Raw genomic sequence first — 12,027 nt, 5'->3', positions numbered from 1 at the left:
AGAAGCAGAGATGGCTTTGAGAGCCCACACTGCTGCAAAAGTTGGGGAGAACGAGGCCCCTGCTGCCTCATATACAGATTTGGCCAGAAGGTCAACCTGGCGGTCAGTGGAATCCTTAAGAGAGGTGCCATCAGCCACTGATACAACGGTCCGGGCTTAGAGTCTAGACACCGGGGGGTCTACCTTCGGTGAATGAGCCCACTCCTTGACCACCTCAGGTGGAAAGGGAAAACGGTCATCAGAACCACGCTTTGGGAAGCGTTTGTCAGGACAGGCCCTAGGCTTGGTCACAGCGGCCTGAAAACTGGAGTGGTTAAAGAACACTCTTTGTCCTCTTAGGCGAGGTAAACTGGTGCTTTTCTGCCAGGGAGGGTTGCTCCTCTGATACTGGCGGATTGAGATCCAGTACAGAATTAATGGACGCAATCAAATCACTAACATCTGAGTCACTTTCGGACAGATCAATGGGACACATGGAGTTAGCCTCCGAGCCCCCTGTAAAGGCATCCTCCTCATTCCGAGAGTCAGCTTCTGAAACAGAGCCGCGGGACGAGGAAGGAGAGGGAGCCCTGCGTCTCCTCTAAGGAGGACGGGGTCTGGGACCAGATGATGAATCCTCTGTGAGCTCCGCTGAGAGAGCCTTAGCAGCAGAGGCACCCTGTGAAGGGGGCTGATGCATGTTCAGCAAAGTCCTGGACAGCTGTCCCATGGAGTTGGCAAAAGACTGGGAGATAGACCTAGATAAGGATTCTACCCAAGCCGGGGGTTCAGCCACAGGAGCCGGAGCAGCCGGAGAGACCACTGGGGGTGCGATTCCAGGCTGAGGCATCGTCAGGTTAGAGCAGGCAACACAATGTGGATAGGTGCTCAGTTCAGGCAGTAGGAGCTTACATGCAGTGCATACTGAATACAGCTTTGGAGCCTTGCTCCTCGTGTGAGACATGCTGCTGGAGTGGGGGCTCTGCCAGAATGACCCCCAGAGAGTATATACAGAGGTCCACAACCAGAGGTTGTGGCTTACCAGACCGCTGGAGCGGTGTTGTGTGCCCTCCAGATCCCGAAGCCCGGACCCCCAAGCACCTCAGCAGGGATGCTGCAGCCAGTGCTGATCGCAGAGAAAACGCTGAGAAAATGGCGCCGGAGCGAAGAGAGGGCGCGGGACCTACTCTGAGAGCGGGATCTGGAGGGCCAAAGAGACTTACAGGGGAGGAGACATGTACCCAGTGAGGAGTGTCCCTCCCCTGTGCAGAATGGCCGCTGGGCGTAGCCACGCTGTCCCTCTGCATGAATGACATGCGAGGGTAGTGAAACCGAAAGTAGGCCTCCGGCGAAGCCGGGGCCTAAATTTGAGCGGTGCGGCCGGCGCGAAGGCACCATCGGCGTGGTTCTCAGGCGACAGCCAGAGAACCCGCCGGAAATGTCAGAAAAATCACTCAGCACACTCTCCCACAACAATAAAGTACAGGGACCCCCAATATATAAACGTCTCGGGTACTTAGCTTGCTGAGACACAGGGTTCCAAGTCCTTGGGGATGAGTGCTCCGGTCCAGCAGGATCCTGAAGGGCTGCGGATGGAGACCGGTCTCCTGCCAAGCATGGAGAACCGTGCTGGCTCCCACTTCAAGCCAGAGCCCAGGAGGGATGGTGAAGGAGCACGGCATGTAAGGCTCCAGCCTTGGAATCAACCTTAACAGCACCGCCGACACAGTGGGGTGAGAAGGGACATGCCGGGGGTCCAGAGGACCCGCTTTTCTTCAAACTCTTTCCAAAAATCAAAAATCAGATGAGAATGCATGTGTGGATGTATGCCTCCTGAACACAAAGCGATAAACTGGCTAGATCTGGTTCTCCAGGGGGTGTATAAGCTCAGAGGGAGGAGCTACACTTTTTAGTGTAGTACTTTGTGTGTCCTCCGGAGGCAGAAGCTATACACCCAATGTCTGGGTCTCCCATTGGAACGATAAAGAAAGGATATCTATGACTATCTCAGACTTCCTTCAGTATCATGCAGATGACAATACCCCTCTTCCCACTAAGTGGGAAGCACTGAAGTGCGTAACCAGAGGGGAACTTATACGAAAGGAGCTAGACTGAAGAGAGATAAAGCTAAACAGATTGAGGATCTTCTTTCCAAAATCCATTCCTTGGAACAAACACATAAAGTGACTCTTGACCAGGATACCTTACTCAAACTGACTAAGACGAGGGAAGACCTTAAAGCAGTACTCGACTTGGCTCACACTAAATTTAGAGAACGCTCCCAACAGTTTTTTTATGAGTTTGCAGATAAGTGTGGGGGTCCCTTGGCGAGACATATCCACCCGAAAACAGCGTCAACGTATGTCCCCTCGATTAAGACAGCTGACAAACAAACGGTGCATCACCTCACTGACATCGCTTTAGCCTTTGAGAAGTATTAGGAGATGTTATATAATATCAACGACAAATCTGTAGACCCCACCAACTCCCGGCTTCTGCAGAAAATCGACAACTACCTGCTAGACACGCCGCTTCCCCCCCTATTAGCGGAAACGGCTGATGAGTTGGATTCCCCGTTCTCACTAGAGGAGGTCATCCAAGTGGTGTCCTCTTCTCCCCCCAACAAAAGCCCAGGGCCAGATGGCTTTACTACCAAATTTTACCAAACGTTTCTAACGGAGCTGGCACCTTTTCTTACTAAGGTCTTCAACTCCATCTCCAAAGACTATCCTTTCCAGAAACAATCACTGTCTGCTAATATCACGGTGATCCCCAAGCTGGGCAAGGACCCCTTGCTCTGCTCAAGCTATCGCCCTAGATCGCTAATTAATGTGGACGTGAAGCTGTTTGCTAAACTTCTGGCTAACAGACCGAGTCATTCTCTGCCGCTATTGATACACAATGACCAGGTAGGCTTCGTACCTAGCAGAGAGGCTAGAGACAATACTATTAAATCGATCCTTGTTATCTCCCAAATGTTGAAACTAAAAACACCAGCCTGTGTGTTGTCAGTAGATGCAGAGAAGGCCTTTGATAGGGTCAGTTGGCCATTCCTTGGGCGTGTGCTTGAGCGGGCAGGTTTCGGTCCAAGCTTTAGAGAAAAAGAGAATTTTGTTACTTACCGTAAATTCTTTTTCTTATAGTTCCGTATTGGGAGACCCAGACCATGGGTGATTAGCTTCTGCCTCCGGAGGACACACAAAGTACTACACTAAAAAGTGTAGCTCCTCCCTCTGAGCTTATACACCCCCTGGTAGCCAGTCCTAGCCAGTTTAGTGCAAAAGCTGAAGGAGAATAGCCACCCACAAGTAGAACCGAGAAAGAACCAGAACAACCGGAGACTCTGTCCACGACAACAGCCGGTGATAACACACGGACAAGAAAATTGCCAACAGGCAACAGGGAGGGAGCTGGGTCTCCCAATACGGAACTATAAGAAAAAGAATTTACGGTAAGTAACAAAATTCTCTTTTTCTTTATCGTTCCTTTGGGAGACCCAGACCATAGGACGTTCCAAAGCTGTCCCTGGGTGGGAATAAACAGAAAAAACTAAGAAGTAGGCGGAGCCTAACTTCACAAGTGGGCGACAGCCGCCTGAAGGATGCGTCTGCCCAAGCTCGCATCTGCCGAAGCATGAGCATGCACTTGGTAGTGCTTCGAAAAGGTATGCAGGCTAGTCCAAGTGGCAGCCTGACAGACCTGTTGAGCCGTAGCCTGGTGCCTAAAAGCCCAAGAGGCACCGACAGCTCTGGTCGAGTGTGCTTTGATCCCCGGCGGGGGAGGCACCTGAGTACTCTGGTAGGCGTCCGAAATGGTCGATCTAATCCAACGGGCCAAGGTCGGCTTAGAAGCAGAGAGACCCTTGCGCCGCCCTGTGGTTAGCACAAAAAGAGAGGTGCACCGCCTAAGCGCAGCGGTGCGAGACACATACATCCAGAGAGCACGCACCAGATCTAGAGTATGCAGCGCTTTCTCAAAGCGATGAACAGGGGCCGGACAGAAGGAAGGCAAGGAAATATCCTGGTTAAGGTGGAAGGGAGAGACCACCTTAGGAAGAAAGTCCGGGGTCGGACGGAGAACTACCTTGTCTTGGTGAAAAAACAAAAAAGGTGACTCCGAGGAGAGCGCAGCCAAATCAGAGACTCTCCTGAGAGAAGTTATGGCAACTAGAAAGGCCACCTTTTGAGAAAGACGATACAAAGAAACCTCCCTAAGGGGCTCGAAAGGGGGTTTCTGCAATACCGTGAGGACCAAGTTAAGGTCCCAGGGATCCAAGGTCCGCCGATAAGGCGGAATGATGTGAGACGCACCTTGCATGAAGGTGCGGATCTGAGCCAGCCGGGCGAGACGCCGCTGGAACAGCACTGATAGAGCTGAGACTTGTCCCTTGAGAGAGTTGAGGGACAGTCCTAGCTGCAGACCGGACTGTAAAAAAGACAGAAGGGTCGGCAACGAGAATGGCCAAGGAGAATGGCCGGAAGAGCGACACCAGGACAGGAAAATTTTCCAAGTCCTGTGATAGATCTTGACGGAGGAAGACTTACGGGCCCGAGTCATAGTGGAGATGACTTCAGGAGGAATACCAGAAGCCGTCAAAATCCAGGACTCAAGAGCCACGCCGTCAATTTGAGTGCCGAAGAATTCGGGCGGAAAAACGGACCTTGCGAGAGCAGGTCTGGACGGTCCGGAAGATGCCACGGCATCTCCACGGACAGTTGGAGCAGGTCCAGATACCAAGCTCGCCTGGGCCAGTCCGGTGCAATGAGGATGACTCGACGGCCCTCCATTTTGATCTTGCGCAGGACTCTGGGCAAGAGAGCTAGAGGGGGAAACACGTAGGACAGACGAAACTGGGACCAGTCTTGAACCAGAGCGTCCGCGGCGAAGGCCTGAAGATCGTGGGAGCGAGCCACGTAAACCGGAACCTTGTTGTTGTGACGGGATGCCATTAGGTCCACTTCTGGAGTGCCCCCCTTGCGGCAGATTGACTGAAACACTGCCAGGTGCAGGGACCACTCGCCACCGTCCACGGATTGACGGCTGAGATAATCTGCCTCCCAGTTTTCTACGCCAGGGATGTGGACTGCGGATATGGTGGACTTGGAGTCCTCCGCCCATTGAAGAATGCGTTGGACCTCCAACATTGCCAGGCGGCTGCGTGTCCCGCCTTGGTGATTGATGTAGGCAACCGCTGTCGCGTTGTCTGACTGGACTCGAATGTGCCTGCCCGCCAACAGGTGGTGAAAGGCTAGGAGAGCTAGAAGCACAGCTCTGGTTTCCAGCACATTGATTGAAAGGGCTGACTCGGACGGAGTCCAAGTGCCCTGAGCTCTGTGGTGGAGATGTACCGCTCCCCAGCCGGATAGGCTGGCATCCGTGGTGAGTATCACCCAGGACGGAGTCAGGAAGGAGCGCCCTTGGGACAGGGAGAGGGGTTGAAGCCACCACTGAAGAGAGCTCCTGGTCCGTGGCGACAGAGCCACTAACCTCTGTAAGGAGGAAGGCCGCTTGTCCCAACAGCGGAGAATGTCCAGCTGCAGAGGACGCAGATGGAACTGGGCAAAGGGAACCGCCTCCATGGAGGCCACCATTTGACCCAGCACCTGCATCAGGCGCCTGAGGGAATAACGTCAGGGCCTCAGGAGAGAGCGCACCGCTAGCCGGAGAGACTGCTGTTTGATTAAGGGCAACTTCACAAGTGCCGGCAAAGTCTCGAACTGCATCCCTAGGTACGTGAGACTCTGGGTCGGAGTCAGAGTGGATTTGGGAAGATTGACAATCCACCCCAATTGGGCTAGGGTGGCGAGAGTGAGCGAAACACTCCGCTGACAGTCTGCGCTGGATGTACCCTTGACCAGAAGGTCGTCCAGATAAGGAAGCACTGCTAACCCCTGGAGGTGCAGGACCGCAATCACTGCCGCCATGACCTTGGTGAATACCCGAGGGGCCGTGGCTAACCCGAAGGGGAGAGCCACGAATTGGAAATGATCCTCTCCTATCAGAAAACGTAACCAATGCTGATGTGACACTGCAATTGGCACATGTAGATAGGCATCTCTGATGTCGATGGACGCCAGGAACTCCCCTTGGGTCATAGAGGCAATGACTGATCGCAGAGACTCCATGCGAAAATGCCGCACCCGGACATGCTTGTTGAGAAGCTTGAGATCCAGGATGGGCCGGAAGGTACCGTCCTTTTTTGGAACTAGGAAGAGATTTGAGTAAAAACCTCTGAACCGTTCCTGAGCGGGAACTGGGACAATCACTCAGTTTGCCTGCAAGGACGCCACGGCCTGCGAGAAGGCGGCGGCCTTGGAGCAGGGGGGAGTTGAGAGAAAAAAAATCTGTTTGGAGGGCTGGAAGAGAATTCTATCCTGTAGCCGTGAGATATGATGTCTCTCCCCCACTGATCGGAGACTTGCTTTAACCAAGCGTTGCCAAAGTGGGAGAGCCTGCCACCGACTAAGGACGTGGCTGGAGCGGGCCGAGAGTCATGAGGAAGCTGCCTTAGTGGCAGAACCTCCTGCGGTCTTCTGTGGACACGCTTTTGGGCGCCAGTTGGATTTCTGGTCCTTGGCTGAGTTAGCGGACGAGGCGGAAGGCTTAGAGGATGACCAGTTGGAGGAACGAAAGGAACGAAACCTCGATTGATTCCTACCCTGGGCGGGTTTCCTGGTCTTGGTTTGTGGCATGGAAGTACTCTTCCCGCCAGTAGCTTCTTTAATGATTTCATCCAGCTGTTCACCAAACAGCCGTGAACCAGCAAAAGGGAGCCCAGCAACAAACTTCTTGGAAGAAGCATCTGCCTTCCACTCTCGAAGCCACAAAATCCTGCGGATAACAAGAGAATTAGCTGAAGCCACCGCAGTGCGGTGAGCAGCCTCTAGCATGGCAGACATGGCATAAGATGAAAAAGCTGAAGCCTGAGCAGTTAAGGTAACCATCTCAGGCATAGATTCCTTGGTGAGGGAATGCATCTCCTCTAGAGAAGCAGAGATGGCTTTGAGAGCCCACACTGCTGCAAAAGTCAGGGAAAACGCGGCCCCCGCAGCTTCATACACAGATTTGGCCAGAAGGTCAATCTGACGGTCAGTGGAATCCTTAAGTGAGGTGCCGTCAGCCACCGACACAACGGTCCGGGCTGAGAGCCTAGACACCGGAGGGTCTACCTTTGGGGAGTGAGACCACTCCTTGACCACCTCAGGTGGAAATGGAAACCGGTCATCAGAACCACGCTTTGGAAAGCGTTTGTCAGGGCAGGCCCTGGGTTTGGTCACAGCGGTCTGAAAACTAGAGTGGTTAAAGAACACACTCTTCACTCTTAGGCGAGGTAAACTGATGTTTTTCTGCCAAAGAGAGTTGCTCCTCTGACACTGGCGGATTGAGATCCAGCACAGAATTAATAGAAGCAATCAAATCACTAAGATCTGAGTCACCTTCAGAGAAATCGATGGGATACATAGCCTCCGAGCCCCCAGTGAGGGCATCCTCCTCATCTTGAGAGTCAGCTCTTGAGACAGAGCCGTGGGATGGGGAGGGGGGGGGGGGGAAACCCTGCGCCTTCTCTTAGAAGGACGGGGTCTGGGATCAGATGATGAATCCTCCGTGAGCTCCGATGGACAGAGGTCAAATGATAGGAGTCCTCTGTCAAGAGTATTAGAGGCACCCTGTGAGGGAGGCTGATGCATATTCATCAAAGTCCTGGACAAAAGTCCCATGGACTCAGCAAATGACTGGGATATGGACCTAGAAAAGGACTCTACCCAGGCCGGGGGTTCAATCACAGGTGCAGCAGCAGCAGCCTGAAAGACCACTGGGGGTGAGACTCCAGGCTGTGGCACCGCCAAGTTAGAGCAGACATCACAATGTGGATAAATGCTCAGCTCAGGCAGCAGGAGCTTACATGCAGTGCATGCAGAATAAAGCTTTGGAGCCTTGCTCCTTGTGTGAGACATGCTGCTGGAGTAGGGGCTCTGCAGAGAATGAACCCCAGGGAGAATATACAGAGGTCCACAACCGGAGACCGGCTGTGGCTTACCAGACCGCTGAGCGCGGTGTTGTGTGCCCTCCAGATCCCGAAGCCCGGTCCCCCAGTGCGCAGCACCTCAGCAGAGATGCAGAATGCCCACCGGAGCAAAGAGAGGGGGCGGGACTAGGGGCGTTCCTATTAAAGAGCGGGAACTGGAGGGCTATAGAGACCTGCAGGGAAGGAGGGACGCCCCAGCAGTGGGGAGTGTCCCTCCCCTGTGTAGAACGGCCGCCAGGAGGAGCCGAACCTGTCCCTCTGCATGAGTGACATGTGAGGGCAGGAAAATGAAACTAGGCCTCCGGCGAAGCCGGGGCCTAAATTTAAGCGGCGAGGCCGACAAGCAGGCACCATCGGCGCGGTTCTCAGGCAAAAGCTAGAGAACCCGCCGGAAAAGTTAAAACAATCACATACAGCATACTCTCCCCTTACAATAAAGAACCGGGACCCCCAACATAAACGTCTCAGGTACTTAGCTGCTGAGACACAGGGCCATGTCCCTGGGGATGAGTGCTCCGGTCCAACAGAATCCTCAAGGGGCTGTGGATGGAGACCGGACTCCTGCCAAGCATGGAGACCGTGCTGGCTCCCACTTCAAGCCAGAGCCCAGCAGGGATAGTGAAGGAGCGCGTCATGTAAGGCTGCAGCCTTGTAAATCAACCTTAACAACACCGCCGACACAGTGGGGTGAGAAGGGACATGCCGGGAGTCCAGACATGGACCCGCTTTTCTTCAAACTCTTTCCAAAAGTCAAACAAATCAGATGAGAATGCATGTGTGGATGTATGCCTCCTGACACAAAGCAATAAACTGGCTAGGACTGGCTACCAGGGGGTGTATAAGCTCAGAGGGAGGAGCTACACTTTTAAGTGTAGTACTTTGTGTGTCCTCCGGAGGCAGAAGCTAAATACCCATGGTCTGGGTCTCCCAAAGGAACGATAAAGAAAAGGTTCTAGCATTGTATACTCTCCCTACAGCCAAGATTTGGTGTAATGGAATTTTTTCCAACTCATTCAATATCAGAAATGGGACTCGACAAGGATGTCCTCTGTCCCCCCTTCTGTATGCATTGGTGATGGAACATCTAGCCAAAGCAATCAGGAAGAACCCTGATATTCATCGGATCTGCATAGGTAAAAAAACTCAAACTGGCCCTATATGCTGACGATCTCCTCCTCTACATCGTGAACCCTGAAACATCTCTCCCATCTATCCTGAAGGAGTTTGAGCGGCATGCTGTGGTTAGTAATTTCAAGGTTAATACCTCTAAATCGGAAATCCTAAATATCACCCTTCCCGCTAAACGTAAATCCTCTCTGCAAGAAGCCTTTCCCTTTAAATGGTGTGCCACTGCTCTGAAATATCTAGGGACTTATCTAACACCGGACCCTTCACATTATTTAATTTTAACTATAAACCTCTACTGCAGCGCATTGACGCCGATCTTCAGGCTTACAATTTGCGGGCACTGTCCTGGTTTGGACATATCAACGTTTTAAAAAATGGATGTCCTCCCCAAACTCCTTTTCCTTTTTCAAGCAGTTCCTATAACCGTACCCAGATTCTTCTTTGCCCATCTTCGACGGATCACGACAGCTTTTGTATGGAAAAAAAGTAAACCCCGACTGGCCTTTAAATACTTGACGAGACGTAAGACAAAAGGGGGCACAGGACTTCCAGATTTTCGCTTATATCATACATCAGCTATCCTCACTAGAGTAGTAGATTGGTTTCATGGGGCCGAGACGAAGCAGTGGGTGGATATTGAAGATAATCTTTTAGATTGGACCTTGACCGCCTTGCCCTGGATCCCGAAACATAGAAGACCTAAGAGCATTTTGAACTCCCCTCTGACAAGGGACCTACTCATCATTTGGGACATAACTAATGCTCATTTTAATCTGTCTGAAGCATGGGGCCCCCTGACACCCCTTTTTGATAATCCCGACTTCCCGCCGGCTGTTGGTGTGGACAGGTTTACGATCTGGTCTTCATCTCAGAGGCCTAGGGTTGGCGATACCCTATTGGGAGCGCCTGCTCTGCCAACCTTACAGCATTTCCGAGCCGCCTTCCCTAATCAACAAATCCAGTGGTTTATGTATTTGCAGTTGCAATCGTTCATCTCCTCTGCTCGCTCAGCCTCCGACCTGGCCAGGGTCTGTACCAACTTTGAATCCCTTTTGATCCAACTAGAATCTCCATCCCAAGTAATTTCCCAGGTTTACTCCATTTTGATTGACCCAATCAATTCGAATCCAGTCTGGTACGTGAAATCCTGGGAGAAAGATCTGGGGAGTGCTTCCTCTGACCTGGATTGGGCAAAAGCTTATATGTGTGTACATAGGCTTCCCTTGCCTTGTAAAGTGCAGGAAAAAAAACTTTAAGATCATTTCCCGTTGGTATAGGTATCCGAAGGAGCTACACAAAATCTTCCCGACCGTCCCTGACACTTGTTGGAGATGTAATGCTGCTGAGGGATCCATGCTACATATCTGGTGGTCCTGCCCGATAATAAAGGAATTGTGGCATAAAGTTTTCCAAATTCATAACCACATAACAGGGCTGACAATCACATGCTCTCCGCAGATCGGTCTCTTGTCCATGATCCCCGGAGCTTTCAAAGAGATCAAGCAAGGTCTTCTCCGTCATTTTGTTGCCGCGACCAGAGCAATCATCCCGAGAAAGTGGAAGTCGGGCGTAACCCCGACGATTTTGGAGTGGTTGGCGGAAATGGACCACATTTGCAGGATGGAGAAACTATCCTCCCACTCTGAGCAAGTTTTTCAGCTGTTGGACGCCGTGGTTTCTATTTAGAGAATCCGCTGATTTCGAGGTCATCCTTTCCTCTTAGGAACCAATCTCTTGATTTTTGCTCGGTTCGTGCTGAGAGGTGGAGTGTAGATCTCCTTAAACCGGTTGTGTTCCAAGGGAGACCCCAAGTCCCTCCTTCCCTGCCCCCCCTTTCTCTTCTTTTTCTTTCTCTGATCTGTCTTTCCTCTCATTTGAATTCTTCTTTGCTTTTTCTTAACATTCTTTTCTCTTTCCAGTTTTTTTATGAATCTAACTTTAGTGCTTCAGAAATCAACGTTCTTATGTTCATTGACTCATTACCAAAATCCACGTGGAGATTGTGTGTACTTGATCTCTTATTGCGATTGTCTTTATTTCCTCGATATGTGGAAGTAATCATGCACAAACTGAAAATATGCCACTATGTTGCAGGATTACTTATACTTGATTTTGTATGATATTTTCTCTTTTTCAATAAACATTTTTGAAAAAAAAAAAATCTTGTGGGGGGGGGGGGGGGGGGCAACAAAATGGTGCTGTCAAACTGACAGCAATTCTGTTTAATTTTTTTTCCTTTACCTGTTAAAAAGGGATTTTTTAGGACATTTATATTGATGCCTACTCTTGTTTGTTTTAATGTTTTGTTTATTGAAGCAAAAAATAAGAATACACAGTCAACAGAAAGCATAGTCTTAACTAATATTATTGCAATTGTATCGGATGCTTCCCATTTTATCTCTATGACTCAGACTACTTATGTGATGTCTGAGCTTATCCAAATAATAGATTTATCCATCAGGCTGTGGGAGAGTCCGATCTAGATTATTAGCCTGGTTTCTGGATTAATATGAAACAATTTTTAACAGTAAGTACCATAGGAACTAGGGGTAGGGGGGGTAGCTAGAATCTAGGAGAGCGAATTTATATCGCATGAAATTCAGTTAAGTGATGCCTACTCTTAACGCAATCAGTTGTTCCGCAACTCAGTACATCCAGCCAGCACCTGGAACAGATGATTGGTGAGGGTCACCCCCATTGATCAGATAGCGATCCTTAGGATAGGTAATCAATATCAATATAAATAATCAACCCCTTTAATCAAATGATAGATCAGACTTACAGATGTAGCCATATAAATGTTTATTTTTTTATTATTAAAAAGGGAGTAATACAAATTAATGTATTTCAATTTAGGTGAAAATACTTGAACAGGCAAATGTTTAAAAGAATCT

The 12,027-nt window shown here is 50.5% G+C and overlaps 1 protein-coding gene across 1 annotated transcript in view; it reads right to left on the bottom strand.

Annotated features, from left to right (window-relative positions):
- The window catches only part of NUP88 (nucleoporin 88), a 155,212-nt gene that overhangs the window by 40,398 nt on the left and 102,787 nt on the right, over nt 1–12,027 (bottom strand). The gene's annotated exons all lie outside the window — the stretch shown is intronic.

The sequence above is a fragment of the Anomaloglossus baeobatrachus genome, chromosome 2 (assembly GCF_048569485.1).
Source record: "Anomaloglossus baeobatrachus isolate aAnoBae1 chromosome 2, aAnoBae1.hap1, whole genome shotgun sequence".
NCBI lineage: Eukaryota > Metazoa > Chordata > Amphibia > Anura > Aromobatidae > Anomaloglossus > Anomaloglossus baeobatrachus.
Note: the sequence above shows the minus strand (reverse complement) of the source record. Positions and strands in the feature narration are given on the sequence as shown.